We start from the raw sequence: 19,108 nt of genomic DNA, 5'->3' as shown, positions 1-19,108 counted from the left end.
GGAACAGCACCTTGTTCCCTACCTTAAACTGACTGGTACAGCTGGTCAGGAGAACAGCACCTTGTTCCCTACCTTAAACTGACTGGTACAGCTGGTCAGGGGAACAGCACCTTGTTCCCTACCTTAAACTGACTGGTACAGCTGGTCAGGGGAACAGCACCTTGTTCCCTACCTTAAACTGACTGGTACAGCTGGTCAGGAGAACAGCACCTTGTTCCCTACCTTAAACTGACTGGTACAGCTGGTCAGGGGAACAGCACCTTGTTCCCTACCTTAAACTGACTGGTACAGCTGGTCAGGAGAACAGCACCTTGTTCCCTACCTTAAACTGACTGGTACAGCTGGTCAGGGGAACAGCACCTTGTTCCCTACCTTAAACTGACTGGTACAGCTGGTCAGGGGAACAGCACCTTGTTCCCTACCTTAAACTGACTGGTACAGCTGGTCAGGGGAACAGCACCTTGTTCCCTACCTTAAACTGACTGGTACAGCTGGTCAGGGGAACAGCACCTTGTTCCCTACCTTAAACTGACTGGTACAGCTGGTCAGGGGAACAGCACCTTGTTCCCTACCTTAAACTGACTGGTACAGCTGGTCAGGAGAACAGCACCTTGTTCCCTACCTTAAACTGACTGGTACAGCTGGTCAGGAGAACAGCACCTTGTTCCCTACCTTAAACTGACTGGTACAGCTGGTCAGGGGAACAGCACCTTGTTCCCTACCTTAAACTGACTGGTACAGCTGGTCAGGGGAACAGCACCTTGTTCCCTACCTTAAACTGACTGGTACAGCTGGTCAGGGGAACAGCACCTTGTTCCCTACCTTAAACTGACTGGTACAGCTGGTCAGGAGAACAGCACCTTGTTCCCTACCTTAAACTGACTGGTACAGCTGGTCAGGGGAACAGCACCTTGTTCCCTACCTTAAACTGACTGGTACAGCTGGTCAGGGGAACAGCACCTTGTTCCCTACCTTAAACTGACTGGTACAGCTGGTCAGGGGAACAGCACCTTGTTCCCTACCTTAAACTGACTGGTACAGCTGGTCAGGGGAACAGCACCTTGTTCCCTACCTTAAACTGACTGGTACAGCTGGTCAGGGGAACAGCACCTTGTTCCCTACCTTAAACTGACTGGTACAGCTGGTCAGGGGAACAGCACCTTGTTCCCTACCTTAAACTGACTGGTACAGCTGGTCAGGAGAACAGCACCTTGTTCTCTATATATACTAGAATAACAGTTTAACAGTTTAACATGGAGGCCCTCACTCACACACACCCAGACAAACACACACACACAGAGACACAAACATGTGAAAGCGGGCATGCACACACACACACACACTGAAACACACACCCAGACACACACACACACACCCAGCCTAACCTTTCCAGCAGACATTAGTAGTCAGTGTGTCAGGTGGTGCCTTGTCTCCGCCGGGATAAAGATCTGGCTGAGTCCCAATTGGCACCCCAAGGGCCCTGGTTAAAAGAAAAACACTACACAGAACAGGGAATAGGCTGCTATTTGGAACCCTATACAGACAGAGCAGAGAGGGAACAGTAGAACACTATACAGACAGAGCAGAGAGGGAACAGTAGAACCCTATACAGACAGAGCAGAGAGGGAACAGTAGAACACTATACAGACAGAGCAGAGAGGGAACAGTAGAACACTATACAGACAGAGCAGAGGGAACAGTAGAACCCTATACAGACAGAGATATAGCAGAGAGGGAACAGTAGAACCCTATACAGACAGAGATATAGCTGAGAGGGAACAGTAGAACACTATACAGACAGAGATATAGCAGAGAGGGAACAGTAGAACACTATACAGACAGAGATATAGCAGAGAGGGAACAGTAGAACACTATACAGACAGAGATATAGCAGAGAGGGAACAGTAGAACACTATACAGACAGAGATATAGCAGAGAGGGAACAGTAGAACACTATACAGACAGAGATATAGCAGAGAGGGAACAGTAGAACACTATACAGACAGAGATATAGCAGAGAGGGAACAGTAGAACACTATACAGACAGAGATATAGCAGAGAGGGGACAGTAGAACACTATACAGACAGAGATATAGCAGAGAGGGAACAGTAGAACACTATACAGACAGAGATATAGCAGAGAGGGAACAGTAGAACCCTATACAGACAGAGATATAGCAGAGAGGGAACAGTAGAACACTATACAGACAGCAGAGAGGGAACAGTAGAACACTATACAGACAGAGATATAGCAGAGAGGGAACAGTAGAACACTATACAGACAGAGATATAGCAGAGAGGGAACAGTAGAACACTATACAGACAGAGATATAGCAGAGAGGGAACAGTAGAACACTATACAGACAGCAGAGAGGGAACAGTAGAACACTATACAGACAGAGATATAGCAGAGAGGGAACAGTAGAACACTATACAGACAGAGCAGAGAGGGAACAGTAGAACACTATACAGACAGAGATATAGCAGAGAGGGAACAGTAGAACACTATACAGACAGAGATATAGCAGAGAGGGAACAGTAGAACACTATACAGACAGCAGAGAGGGAACAGTAGAACACTATACAGACAGAGATATAGCAGAGAGGGAACAGTAGAACACTATACAGACAGAGCAGAGAGGGAACAGTAGAACCCTATACAGACAGAGATATAGCAGAGAGGGAACAGTAGAACACTATACAGACAGAGATATAGCAGAGAGGGAACAGTAGAACACTATACAGACAGAGATATAGCAGAGAGGGAACAGTAGAACCCTATACAGACAGAGATATAGCAGAGAGGGAACAGTAGAACCCTATACAGACAGAGATATAGCAGAGAGGGAACAGTAGAACACTATACAGACAGAGATATAGCAGAGAGGGAACAGTAGAACACTATACAGACAGAGATATAGTAGAGAGGGAACAGTAGAACACTATACAGACAGAGATATAGCAGAGAGGGAACAGTAGAACCCTATACAGACAGCAGAGAGGGAACAGTAGAACACTATACAGACAGAGATATAGCAGAGAGGGAACAGTAGAACACTATACAGACAGAGATATAGCAGAGAGGGAACAGTAGAACACTATACAGACAGAGCAGAGAGGGAACAGTAGAACCCTATACAGACAGAGATATAGCAGAGAGGGAACAGTAGAACACTATACAGACAGAGATATAGCAGAGAGGGAACAGTAGAACACTATAAAGACAGAAATATAGCAGAGAGGGAACAGTAGAACCCTATACAGACAGAGATATAGCAGAGAGGGAACAGTAGAACCCTATACAGAGATATAGCAGAGAGGCAACAGTAGAACCCTATACAGACAGAGCAGAGAGGGAACAGTAGAACACTATACAGACAGAGATATAGCAGAGAGGGAACAGTAGAACCCTATACAGAGATATAGCAGAGAGGGAACAGTAGAACACTATACAGACAGAGATATAGCAGAGAGGGAACAGTAGAACCCTATACAGACAGAGATATAGCTGAGAGGGAACAGTAGAACACTATACAGACAGAGATATAGCAGAGAGGGAACAGTAGAACACTATACAGACAGAGATATAGCAGAGAGGGAACCGTAGAACACTATACAGACAGAGATATAGCAGAGAGGGAACAGTAGAACACTATACAGACAGAGATATAGTAGAGAGGGAACAGTAGAACACTATACAGACAGAGATATAGCAGAGAGGGAACAGTAGAACACTATACAGACAGAGATATAGCTGAGAGGGAACAGTAGAACCCTATACAGAGATATAGCAGAGAGGGAACAGTAGAACACTATACAGACAGAGATATAGCAGAGAGGGAACAGTAGAACCCTATACAGACAGAGATATAGCAGAGAGGGAACCGTAGAACACTATACAGACAGAGATATAGCTGAGAGGGAACAGTAGAACACTATACAGACAGAGATATAGCAGAGAGGGAACAGTAGAACCCTATACAGACAGAGCTATAGCAGAGAGGGAACAGTAGAACACTATACAGACAGAGATATAGCAGAGAGGGAACAGTAGAACCCTATACAGACAGAGATATAGCAGAGAGGGAACAGTAGAACACTATACAGAGATATAGCAGAGAGGGAACAGTAGAACCCTATACAGACAGAGATATAGCAGAGAGGGAACAGTAGAACCCTATACAGACAGAGATATAGCAGAGAGGGAACAGTAGAACCCTATACAGACAGAGATATAGCAGAGAGGGAACAGTAGAACCCTATACAGACAGAGATATAGCAGAGAGGGAACAGTAGAACCCTATACAGACAGAGATATAGCAGAGAGGGAACAGTAGAACCCTATACAGACAGCAGAGAGGGAACAGTAGAACACTATACAGACAGAGATATAGCAGAGAGGGAACAGTAGAACACTATACAGACAGCAGAGAGGGAACAGTAGAACACTATACAGACAGAGATATAGCAGAGAGGGAACAGTAGAACCCTATACAGACAGCAGAGAGGGAACAGTAGAACACTATACAGACAGAGATATAGCAGAGAGGGAACAGTAGAACACTATACAGACAGAGATATAGCAGAGAGGGAACAGTAGAACATTATACAGACAGAGATATAGCAGAGAGGGAACAGTAGAACACTATACAGACAGAGATATAGCAGAGAGGGAACAGTAGAACACTATACAGACAGCAGAGAGGGAACAGTAGAACATTATACAGACAGAGATATAGCAGAGAGGGAACAGTAGAACACTATACAGACAGAGATATAGCAGAGAGGGAACAGTAGAACACTATACAGACAGAGATATAGCAGAGAGGGAACAGTAAAACACTATACAGACAGAGATATAGCAGACAGGGAACAGTAGAACCCTATACAGACAGCAGAGAGGGAACAGTAGAACATTATACAGACAGAGATATAGCAGAGAGGGAACAGTAGAACACTATACAGACAGAGATATAGCAGAGAGGGAACAGTAGAACACTATACAGACAGAGATATAGCAGAGAGGGAACCGTAGAACACTATACAGACAGAGATATAGCAGAGAGGGAACAGTAGAACACTATACAGACAGAGATATAGTAGAGAGGGAACAGTAGAACACTATACAGACAGAGATATAGCAGAGAGGGAACAGTAGAACACTATACAGACAGAGATATAGCTGAGAGGGAACAGTAGAACCCTATACAGAGATATAGCAGAGAGGGAACAGTAGAACACTATACAGACAGAGATATAGCAGAGAGGGAACAGTAGAACCCTATACAGACAGAGATATAGCAGAGAGGGAACCGTAGAACACTATACAGACAGAGATATAGCTGAGAGGGAACAGTAGAACACTATACAGACAGAGATATAGCAGAGAGGGAACAGTAGAACCCTATACAGACAGAGCTATAGCAGAGAGGGAACAGTAGAACACTATACAGACAGAGATATAGCAGAGAGGGAACAGTAGAACCCTATACAGACAGAGATATAGCAGAGAGGGAACAGTAGAACACTATACAGAGATATAGCAGAGAGGGAACAGTAGAACCCTATACAGACAGAGATATAGCAGAGAGGGAACAGTAGAACCCTATACAGACAGAGATATAGCAGAGAGGGAACAGTAGAACCCTATACAGACAGAGATATAGCAGAGAGGGAACAGTAGAACCCTATACAGACAGAGATATAGCAGAGAGGGAACAGTAGAACCCTATACAGACAGAGATATAGCAGAGAGGGAACAGTAGAACCCTATACAGACAGCAGAGAGGGAACAGTAGAACACTATACAGACAGAGATATAGCAGAGAGGGAACAGTAGAACACTATACAGACAGCAGAGAGGGAACAGTAGAACACTATACAGACAGAGATATAGCAGAGAGGGAACAGTAGAACCCTATACAGACAGCAGAGAGGGAACAGTAGAACACTATACAGACAGAGATATAGCAGAGAGGGAACAGTAGAACACTATACAGACAGAGATATAGCAGAGAGGGAACAGTAGAACATTATACAGACAGAGATATAGCAGAGAGGGAACAGTAGAACACTATACAGACAGAGATATAGCAGAGAGGGAACAGTAGAACACTATACAGACAGCAGAGAGGGAACAGTAGAACATTATACAGACAGAGATATAGCAGAGAGGGAACAGTAGAACACTATACAGACAGAGATATAGCAGAGAGGGAACAGTAGAACACTATACAGACAGAGATATAGCAGAGAGGGAACAGTAAAACACTATACAGACAGAGATATAGCAGACAGGGAACAGTAGAACCCTATACAGACAGCAGAGAGGGAACAGTAGAACATTATACAGACAGAGATATAGCAGAGAGGGAACAGTAGAACCCTATACAGACAGAGATATAGCAGAGAGGGAACAGTAGAACACTATACAGACAGAGATATAGCAGAGAGGGAACAGTAGAACACTATACAGACAGAGATATAGCAGAGAGGGAACAGTAGAACCCTATACAGACAGAGATATAGCAGAGAGGGAACAGTAGAACACTATACAGACAGATATATAGCAGAGAGGGAACAGTAGAACACTATACAGACAGAGATATAGCAGAGAGGGAACAGTAGAACATTATACAGACAGAGATATAGCAGAGAGGGAACAGTAGAACATTATACAGACAGAGATATAGCAGAGAGGGAACAGTAGAACACTATACAGACAGAGATATAGCAGAGAGGGAACAGTAGAACCCTATACAGACAGCAGAGAGGGAACAGTAGAACACTATACAGACAGAGATATAGCAGAGAGGGAACAGTAGAACCCTATACAGACAGAGATATAGCAGAGAGGGAACAGTAGAACACTATACAGACAGAGATATAGCTGAGAGGGAACAGTAGAACCCTATACAGACAGAGATATAGCAGAGAGGGAACAGTAGAACAATATACAGACAGAGATATAGCAGAGAGGGAACAGTAGAACCCTATACAGACAGCAGAGAGGGAACAGTAGAACCCTATACAGACAGAGATATAGCAGAGAGGGAACAGTAGAACACTATACAGACAGAGATATAGCAGAGAGGGAACAGTAGAACCCTATACAGACAGCAGAGAGGGAACAGTAGAACACTATACAGACAGAGATATAGCAGAGAGGGAACAGTAGAACACTATACAGACAGAGATATAGCAGAGAGGGAACAGTAGAACACTATACAGACAGAGATATAGCAGAGAGGGAACAGTAGAACCCTATACAGACAGAGATATAGCAGAGAGGGAAGAGTAGAACACTATACAGACAGAGATATAGCTGAGAGGGAACAGTAGAACCCTATACAGACAGAGATATAGCAGAGAGGGAACAGTAGAACACTATACAGACAGAGATATAGCAGAGAGGGAACAGTAGAACCCTATACAGACAGCAGAGAGGGAACAGGAGAACCCTATACAGACAGAGATATAGCAGAGAGGGAACAGTAGAACACTATACAGACAGAGATATAGCAGAGAGGGAACAGTAGAACCCTATACAGTCAGCAGAGAGGGAACAGTAGAACACTATACAGACAGAGATATAGCAGAGAGGGAACAGTAGAACACTATACAGACAGAGATATAGCAGAGAGGGAACAGTAGAACACTATACAGACAGAGATATAGCAGAGAGGGAACAGTAGAACACTATACAGACAGAGATATAGCAGAGAGGGAACAGTAGAACACTATACAGACAGAGATATAGCAGAGAGGGAACAGTAGAACCCTATACAGACAGCAGAGAGGGAACAGTAGAACACTATACAGACAGAGATATAGCAGAGAGGGAACAGTAGAACACTATACAGACAGAGATATAGCAGAGAGGGAACAGTAGAACCCTATACAGACAGCAGAGAGGGAACAGTAGAACACTATACAGACAGAGATATAGCAGAGAGGGAACAGTAGAACACTATACAGACAGAGATATAGCAGAGAGGGAACAGTAGAACACTATACAGACAGAGATATAGCAGAGAGGGAACAGTATAACACTATACAGACAGAGCAGAGAGGGAACAGTATAACACTATACAGACAGAGATATAGCAGAGAGGGAACAGTAGAACACTATACAGACAGAGATATAGCAGAGAGGGAACAGTAGAACACTATACAGACAGAGATATAGCAGAGAGGGAACAGTAGAACACTATACAGACAGCAGAGAGGGAACAGTAGAACCCTATACAGACAGAGATATAGCAGAGAGGGAACAGCAGAACACTATACAGACAGCAGAGAGGTTCCGTGTGTCCGGGTGCTGCAGGACCAACACACCGAGCCATTCGTCTGAACACTCAGGATTAATTATTCCTGGTTAACTGGAACGCTACTTAAAAAAGCCATTTCAATCACGGTTTATCTGAGAGAATATTCAATAATTCATTAATGAATGAACTGCCTTACATAGTTCTAAACCACTGAATCTGAACTGTACGACACTGGGTACGACGCTGGGTACGACACTGGGTACGACACTGGGTACGACACTGGGTACGACACTGGGTACGACACTGGGTACGACACTGGGTACGACGCTGGGTACGACACTGGGTACGACGCTGGGTACGACACTGGGTACGACACTGGGTACGACACTGGGTACGGGACTGGGTACGGGACTGGGTACGACACTGGGTACGACACTGGGTACGACACTGGGTACGACACTGGGTACGGGACTGGGTACGGGACTGGGTACGACACTGGGTACGACACTGGGTACGACACTGGGTAGGACATTGGGTACGACACTGACTACGACACTGGGTACGACACTGGGTACGACACTGGGTACGACACTGGGTACGACACTGGGTACGACACTGGGTACGACGCTGGGTACGACACTGGGTACGACGCTGGGTACGACACTGGGTACGACACTGGGTACGACGCTGGGTACGACACTGGGTACGACGCTGGGTACGACGCTGGGTACGACACTGGGTACGACACTGGGTACGACACTGGGTACGACGCTGGGTACGACGCTGGGTACGACGCTGGGTACGACACTGGGTAGGACACTGGGTACGACACTGGGTACGACACTGGGTACGACACTGGGTACGACACTGGGTACGACGCTGGGTACGACGCTGGGTACGACGCTGGGTACGACGCTGGGTACGACACTGGGTACGACGCTGGGTACGACGCTGGGTACGACACTGGGTACGACACTGGGTACGACGCTGGGTACGACGCTGGGTACGACACTGGGTACGACACTGGGTACGACACTGGGTACGACACTGGGTACGACACTGGGTACGACACTGGGTACGACACTGGGTACGGGACTGGGTACGGGACTGGGTACGACACTGGGTACGACACTGGGTACGACACTGGGTAGGACATTGGGTACGACACTGACTACGACACTGGGTACGACACTGGGTACGACACTGGGTACGACACTGGGTACGACACTGGGAACGACACTGGGTACGACACTGGGTACGACACTGGGTACGACACTGGGTACGACACTGGGTACGACACTGGGAACGACACTGGGTACGACACTGGGAACGACACTGGGTACGACACTGGGTACGACACTGGGTACGACACTGGGTACGACACTGGGTACGACACTGGGTACGACACTGGGTACGACACTGGGTACTGAAGTACTATTAGAGTACCCTATTCCCTATGAAGTACACTACTACAGAACAGAGCCCTATATAGTGCACTACTACAGACCAGAGCCCTGTTCCCTATATAGTGCCCTACTACAGACCAGAGCCCTATTCCCTATGTAGTGCCCTACTACAGACCAGAGCCCTATTCCCTATATAGTACTCTACTACAGACCAGAGCCCTATTCCCTATATAGTGCACTACTACAGACCAGAGCCCTATTCCCTATATAGTACTCTACTACAGACCAGAGCCCTATTCCCTATATAGTGCACTACTACAGACCAGAGCCCTATTCCCTATGTAGTGCCCTACTACAGACCAGAGCCCTATTCCCTATATAGTACTCTACTACAGACCAGAGCCCTATTCCCTATATAGTACTCTACTACAGACCAGAGCCCTATTCCCTATATAGTGCACTACTACAGACCAGAGCCCTATTCCCTATATAGTGCACTACTACAGACCAGAGCCCTATTCCCTATATAGTACTCTACTACAGACCAAAGCCCTATTCCCTATATAGTACTCTACTACAGACCAGAGCCCTATTCCCTATATAGTGCACTACTACAGACCAGAGCCCTATTCCCTATATAGTGCACTACTACAGACCAGAGCCCTATTCCCTATATAGTACTCTACTACAGACCAGAGCCCTATTCCCTATATAGTGCACTACTACAGACCAGAGCCCTATTCCCTATGTAGTGTACTACTACAGACCAGAGCCCTATTCCCTACGTAGTGTACTACTTTAGACCAGGTCCCTTAAGGTTCAGGTCTGTAGTAGTTCACTATACAGGGAAAAGGGTTGTTTGTAATGAGTTGCCTGGGTTGACAGAGGGGGTTTATTTGAGGTTTAATCCTGGAGACGTATTCCAACAGAAGGCCACTGTACCAGGCTTCCCTAGCGACGCGCCTGGCGACAGAATAACATTTATATTAGAAGAGTTTGGCAACAGATTGGTGATTATTCAACAGAAACAGCAAGGTCACGAAGCCTATTACCTGGACATAGGAGAGAAGCTGTTCTATACAATTACAACAACCCAGCTTCACACACACACACACACACACACACACACACACACACACACACACACACACACACACACACACACACACACACACACACACACACACACACACACAGCCTGTTTGCTACTTCAGTCCCATACAGACAGATTGCTGAGGATAATGTATTAGGGGAAAATGTGCAAACACACTCCTGGAGAAACAGTAATGAATAAAACATTGCAGTGTGTTCATATAACACTGTTGACTCTGCTGGGGATGTGAATATAACACTGTTGACTCTGCTGGGGATGTGAATATAACACTGTTGACTCTGCTGGGGATGTGAATATAACACTGTTGACTCTGCTGGGGATGTGAATATAACACTGTTGACTCTGCTGGGGATGTGAATATAACACTGTTGACTCTGCTGGGGATGTGAATATAACACTGTTGACTCTGCTGGGGATGTGAATATAACACTGTTGACTCTGCTGGGGATGTGAATATAACACTGTTGACTCTGCTGGGGATGTGAATATAACACTGTTGACTCTGCTGGGGATGTGAATATAACACTGTTGACTCTGCTGGGGATGTGAATATAACACTGTTGACTCTGCTGGGGATGTGAATATAACACTGTTGACTCTGCTGGGGATGTGAATATAACACTGTTGACTCTGCTGGGGATGTGAATATAACACTGTTGACTCTGCTGGGGATGTGAATATAACACTGTTGACTCTGCTGGGGATTTGAATATAACACTGTTGACTCTGCTGGGGATTAGAATATAACACTGTTGACTCTGCTGGGGATTAGAATATAACACTGTTGACTCTGCTGGGGATTAGAATATAACACTGTTGACTCTGCTGGGGATTAGAATATAACACTGTTGACTCTGCTGAGGATTTGAATATAACACTGTTGACTCTGCTGGGGATTAGAATATAACACTGTTGACTCTGCTGGGGATTAGAATATAACACTGTTGACTCTGCTGGGGATTAGAATATAACACTGTTGACTCTGCTGGGGATGTGAATATAACACTGTTGACTCTGCTGGGGATTAGAATATAACACTGTTGACTCTGCTGGGGATTAGAATATAACACTGTTGACTCTGCTGGGGATGTGAATATAACACTGTTGACTGCTGGGGATTAGAATATAACACTGTTGACTCTGCTGGGGATTAGAATATAACACTGTTGACTCTGCTGGGGATTAGAATATAACACTGTTGACTCTGCTGGGGATTTGAATATAACACTGTTGACTCTGCTGGGGATTTGAATATAACACTGTTGACTCTGCGTGGGATTAGAATATAACACTGTTGACTCTGCTGGGGATTTGAATATAACACTGTTGACTCTGCTGGGGATTAGAATATAACACTGTTGACTCTGCTGGGGATTAGAATATAACACTGTTGACTCTGCTGGGGATTAGAATATAACACTGTTGACTCTGCTGGGGATTAGAATATAACACTGTTGACTCTGCTGGGGATTAGAATATAACACTGTTGACTCTGCTGGGGATTGGAATATAACACTGTTGACTCTGCTGGGGATTTGAATATAACACTGTTGACTGCTGGGGATTTGAATATAACACTGTTGACTGCTGGGGATTTGAATATAACACTGTTGACTGCTGGGGATTAGAATATAACACTGTTGACTCTGCTGGGGATTAGAATATAACACTGTTGACTCTGCTGGGGATTAGAATATAACACTGTTGACTCTGCTGGGGATTAGAATATAACACTGTTGACTGCTGGGGATTAGAATATAACACTGTTGACTCTGCTGGGGATATGAATATAACACTGTTGACTCTGCTGGGGATTAGAATATAACACTGTTGACTGCTGGGGATTAGAATATAACACTGTTGACTCTGCTGGGGATTTGAATATAACACTGTTGACTCTGCTGGGGATTAGAATATAACACTGTTGACTGCTGGGGATTAGAATATAACACTGTTGACTCTGCTGGTGATTTGAATATAACACGGTTGACTCTGCTGGTGATTAGAATATAACACTGTTGACTCTGCTGGGGATTTGAATATAACACTGTTGACTCTGCTGGGGATTTGAATATAACACTGTTGACTCTGCTGGGGATTAGAATATAACACTGTTGACTCTGCTGAGGATTTGAATATAACACTGTTGACTCTGCTGAGGATTTGAATATAACACTGTTGACTCTGCTGGGGATTTGAATATAACACTGTTGACTCTGCTGGGGATTAGAATATAACACTGTTGACTCTGCTGGGGATTAGAATATAACACTGTTGACTGCTGGGGATTAGAATATAACACTGTTGACTCTGCTGAGGATTTGAATATAACACTGTTGACTCTGCTGGGGATTTGAATATAACACTGTTGACTCTGCTGGGGATTAGAATATAACACTGTTGACTCTGCTGGGGATTAGAATATTACACTGTTGACTCTGCTGGGGATTTGAATATAACACTGTTGACTCTGCCGGGGATTAGAATATTACACTGTTGACTCTGCTGGGGATTTGAATATAACACGGTTGACTATCTGGTGATTTGAACATAACACTGTTGACTCTGCTGGGGATTTGAATATAACACTGTTGACTCTGCCGAGGATTTGAACATAACACTGTTGACTCTGCTGGGGATTAGAATATTACACTGTTGACTCTGCTGGGGATTTGAATATAACACGGTTGACTATCTGGTGATTTGAATATAACACTGTTGACTCTGCCGAGGAGTTGAACATAACACGGTTGACTCTGCTGGGGATTAGAATATAACACTGTTGACTCTGCTGGTGATTTGAATATAACACTGTTGACTCTATCTGGTGATTAGAATATAACACTGTTGACTCTGCTGGGGATTAGAATATAACACTGTTGACTCTGCTGGGGATTAGAATATAACACTGTTGACTCTGCTGGGGATTTGAATATAACACTGTTGACTCTGCTGGGGATTTGAATATAACACTGTTGACTCTGCTGGTGATTAGAATATAACACTGTTGACTCTGCTGGGGATTTGAATATAACACTGTTGACTCTGCTGGGGATTTGAATATAACACTGTTGACTCTGCTGGGGATTTGAATATAACACTGTTGACTCTGCTGGGGATTTGAATATAACACTGTTGACTCTGCTGGGGATTTGAATATAACACTGTTGACTCTGCTGGGGATTTGAATATAACACTGTTGACTGCTGGGGATTAGAATATAACACTGTTGACTCTGCTGAGGATTTGAATATAACACTGTTGACTCTGCTGGGGATTTGAATATAACACTGTTGACTCTGCTGGGGATAAGAATATTACACTGTTGACTCTGCCGGGGATTTGAACATAACACTGTTGACTCTGCTGGGGATTTGAATATAACACTGTTGACTGCTGGGGATTAGAATATAACACTGTTGAATCTGCCGGGGATTTGAACATAACACTGTTGACTCTGCTGGGGATTTGAATATAACACTGTTGACTGCTGGGGATTAGAATATAACACTGTTGACTCTGCTGGGGATTAGAATATAACACTGTTGACTCTGCTGGGGATTAGAATATAACACTGTTGACTCTGCTGGGGATTAGAATATAACACTGTTGACTCTGCTGGGGATTAGAATATAACACTGTTGACTCTGCTGGGGATTAGAATATAACACTGTTGACTCTGCTGGGGATTTGAATATAACACTGTTGACTCTGCTGGGGATTTGAATATAACACTGTTGACTCTGCTGAGGATTAGATTATAACACTGTTGACTCTGCCGAGGATTTGAACATAACACTGTTGACTCTGCTGGGGATTAGAATATTACACTGTTGACTCTGCTGGGGATTTGAATATAACACGGTTGACTATCTGGTGATTTGAATATAACACTGTTGACTCTGCCGAGGATTTGAACATAACACGGTTGACTCTGCTGGGGATTAGAATATAACACTGTTGACTCTGCTGGTGATTTGAATATAACACTGTTGACTCTATCTGGTGATTAAAATATAACACTGTTGACTCTGCTGGGGATTAGAATATAACACTGTTGACTCTGCTGGGGATTAGAATATAACACTGTTGACTCTGCTGAGGATTAGAATATAACACTGTTGACTCTGCTGGGGATTAGAATATAACACTGTTGACTCTGCTGGGGATTAGAATATAACACTGTTGACTCTGCTGGGGATTAGAATATAACACTGTTGACTCTGCTGGGGATTTGAATATAACACTGTTGACTCTGCTGGGGATTTGAATATAACACTGTTGACTCTGCTGGTGATTAGAATATAACACTGTTGACTCTGCTGGGGATTTGAATATAACACTGTTGACTCTGCTGGGGATTTGAATATAACACTGTTGACTCTGCTGGGGATTTGAATATAACACTGTTGACTGCTGGGGATTTGAATATAACACTGTTGACTGCTGGGGATTAGAATATAACACTGTTGACTCTGCTGAGGATTTGAATATAACACTGTTGACTCTGCTGGGGATTTGAATATAACACTGTTGACTCTGCTGGGGATTAGAATATTACACTGTTGACTCTGCCGGGGATTTGAACATAACACTGTTGACTCTGCTGGGGATTTGAATATAACACTGTTGACTGCTGGGGATTAGAATATAACACTGTTGACTCTGCTGGGGATTAGAATATAACACTGTTGACTCTGCTGGGGATTAGAATATAACACTGTTGACTCTGCTGGGGATTTGAATATAACACTGTTGACTCTGCTGGGGATTTGAATATAACACTGTTGACTCTGCTGGGGATTTGAATATAACACTGTTGACTCTGCTGAGGATTAGAATATAACACTGTTGACTCTGCTGAGGATTAGAATATAACACTGTTGACTCTGCTGAGGATTAGAATATAACACTGTTGACTCTGCTGGGGATTAGAATATAACACTGTTGACTCTGCTGGGGATTTGAATATAACACTGTTGACTCTGCTGGGGATTTGAATATAACACTGTTGACTCTGCTGAGGATTTGAATATAACACTGTTGACTGCTGGGGATTTGAACATAACACTGTTGACTCTGCCGGGGATTTGAATATAACACTGTTGACTCTGCTGGGGATTTGAATATAACACTGTTGACTCTGCTGGGGATTTGAATATAACACTGTTGACTCTGCTGGGGATTTGAATATAACACTGTTGACTCTGCTGGGGATTTGAAAATAACACTGTTGACTGCTGGGGATTAGAATATAACACTGTTGACTCTGCTGGGGATTTGAATATAACACTGTTGACTCTGCTGGTGATTTGAATATAACACTGTTGACTCTGCTGGGGATTAGAATATAACACGGTTGACTCTGCTGAGGATTAGAATATAACACTGTTGACTCTGCTGAGGATTTGAATATAACACTGTTGACTCTGCTGGGGATTGGAGTGTCTGAAGCCCGAAAGGCACCCTATTCCCTAGGGCCCCTGGTCGATAAGGCTGCTGCCATTTGGGACACAGCCAGAGTCTCCCTGTTGATATCATCACTGCTGCCTCCAATGAGATCGTCCGTCATTGGTCGAAGAGGCAGGAAGTGGAAAGTAAAAACGGGCCACCATCAAGATAACAAGAACAGGACACACATGACGCAGCCCGTCACCATGGAAACGAGGGTGACCATGTCTCCAGGGGCCCAAGCTTTACTCTCAGAGAGAAGACTCTGACACGTGACCGCGAGGGGACTGTGTTGTCAGAGAGATGACTCTGACACGTGACCGCGAGGGGACTGTGTTGTCAGAGAGAAGACTCTGACACGTGACCGCGAGGGGACTGTGTTGTCAGAGAGAAGACTCTGACACGTGACCGCGAGGGGACTGTGTTGTCAGAGAGAAGACTCTGACACGTGACCGCGAGGGGACTGTGTTGTCAGAGAGAAGACTCTGACACGTGACCGCGAGGGGACTGTGTTGTCAGAGAGAAGACTCTGACACGTGACCGCGAGGGGACTGTGTTGTCAGAGAGATGACTCTGACACGTGACCGCGAGGGGACTGTGTTGTCAGAGAGAAGACTCTGACACGTGACCGCGAGGGGACTGTGTTGTCAGAGAGAAGACTCTGACACGTGACCGCGAGGGGACTGTGTTGTCAGAGAGAAGACTCTGACACGTGACCGCGAGGGGACTGTGTTGTCAGACAGAAGACTCCCCAGGGGACGGAGAGAGAGGAGAGGACAGATTACCAGGGGGACGGAGAGAGAGGAGAGGACAGATTACCAGGGGGACGGAGAGAGAGGAGAGGACAGATTACCAGGGGGACGGAGAGAGAGGAGAGGACAGATTACCAGGGGGACGGAGAGAGAGGAGAGGACAGATTACCAGGGGGACGGAGAGAGAGGAGAGGACAGATTACCAGGGGGACGGAGAGAGAGGAGAGGACAGATTACCAGGGGGACGGGGAGAGAGGAGATGACAGATTACCAGGGGGACGGGGAGAGACGAGAGGACAGATTACCAGGGGGACGGAGAGAGAGGAGAGGACAGATTACCAGGGGGACGGGGAGAGAGGAGAGGACAGATTACCAGGGGGACGGAGAGAGAGGAGAGGACAGATTACCAGGGGGACGGAGAGAGAGGAGAGGACAGATTAACCGGGGGACGGAGAGAGAGGAGAGGACAGATTACCAGGGCGACGGAGAGAGAGGAGAGGACAGATTACCAGGGGGACGGAGAGAGAGGAGAGGACAGATTACCAGTCATTCAGGGGGCACCGGGTGTGCATGTGTGTGTGTGTGTGTGTGTGTGTGTGTGTGTGTGTGTGTGTGTGTGTGTGTGTGTGTGTGTGTCCATGAAGGGTAAACAATGTGGGAATCCTCTAACTCTACTACTATATCTGGTCTGTGGTGGTCTTCCCAGAGGAAACTTTACTACTACTGGGTAGATATCTGGTCTGTGGTGGTCTACCCAGAGGAAACTTTACTACTACTGGGTAGATATCTGGTCTGTGGTGGTCTTCCCAGAGGAAACTTTACTACTACTGGGTAGATATCTGGTCTGTGGTGGTCTACCCAGAGGAAACTTTACTACTACTGGGTAGATATCTGGTCTGTGGTGGTCTTCCCAGAGGAAACTTTACTACTACTGGGTAGATATCTGGTCTGTGGTGGTCTTCCCAGAGGAAACTTTACTACTACTGGGTAGATATCTGGTCTGTGGTGGTCTTCCCAGAGGAAACTTTACTACTACTGGGTAGATATCTGGTCTGTGGTGGTCTTCCAGAGGAAACTTTACTACTACTGGGTAGATATCTGGTCTGTGGTGGTCTCCAGGAGGAAACTGTACTACTACTGGGTAGATATCTGGTCTGTGGTGGTCTTCCCAGAGGAAACTTTACTACTACTGGGTAGATATCTGGTCTGTGGTGGTCTTCCCAGAGGAAACTTTACTACTACTGGGTAGATATCTGGTCTGTGGTGGTCTTCCAGAGGAAACTTTACTACTACTGGGTAGATATCTGGTCTGTGGTGGTCTTCCCAGGAGGAAACTTTACTACTACTGGGTAGATATCTGGTCTGTGGTGGTCTTCCAGAGGAAACTTTACTACTACTGGGTAGATATCTGGTCTGTGGTGGTCTTCCAGAGGAAACTTTACTACTACTGGGTAGATATCTGGTCTGTGGTGGTCTCCAGGAGGAAACTGTACTACTACTGGGTAGATATCTGGTCTGTGGTGGTCTTCCCAGAGGAAACTTTACTACTACTGGGTAGATATCTGGTCTGTGGTGGTCTTCCCAGAGGAAACTTTACTACTACTGGGTAGATATCTGGTCTGTGGTGGTCTTCCAGAGGAAACTTTACTACTACTGGGTAGATATCTGGTCTGTGGTGGTCTTCCCAGGAGGGAACTTTACTACTACTGGGTAGATATCTGGTCTGTGGTGGTCTTCCAGAGGAAACTTTACTACTACTGGGTAGATATCTGGTCTGTGGTGGTCTTCCCAGAGGAAACTTTACTACTACTGGGTAGATATCTGGTCTGTGGTGGTCTTCCAGAGGAAACTTTACTACTACTGGGTAGATATCTGGTCTGTGGTGGTCTTCCCAGAGGGAAACTTTACTACTACTGGGTAGATATCTGGTCTGTGGTGGTCTTCCCAGAGGAAACTTTACTACTACTGGGTAGATATCTGGTCTGTGGTGGTCTTCCCAGAGGAAACTTTACTACTACTGGGTAGATATCTGGTCTGTGGTGGTCTTCCCAGAGGAAACTTTACTACTACTGGGTAGATATCTGGTCTGTGGTGGTCTTCCCAGAGGAAACTTTA

General features: G+C 45.3%; 1 protein-coding gene across 1 annotated transcript in view; it reads right to left on the bottom strand.

Moving 5' to 3' along the window:
- gpc5a (glypican 5a) overlaps positions 1 to 19,108 on the bottom strand; it is a 280,182-nt gene that overhangs the window by 165,398 nt on the left and 95,676 nt on the right. The gene's annotated exons all lie outside the window — the stretch shown is intronic.

This window comes from Salvelinus alpinus, chromosome 10 (assembly GCF_045679555.1).
Source record: "Salvelinus alpinus chromosome 10, SLU_Salpinus.1, whole genome shotgun sequence".
Classification (NCBI taxonomy): domain Eukaryota; kingdom Metazoa; phylum Chordata; class Actinopteri; order Salmoniformes; family Salmonidae; genus Salvelinus; species Salvelinus alpinus.
The sequence above is the reverse complement of the archived record's forward strand: the minus strand, read 5'-3'. Positions and strand labels throughout refer to the sequence as shown.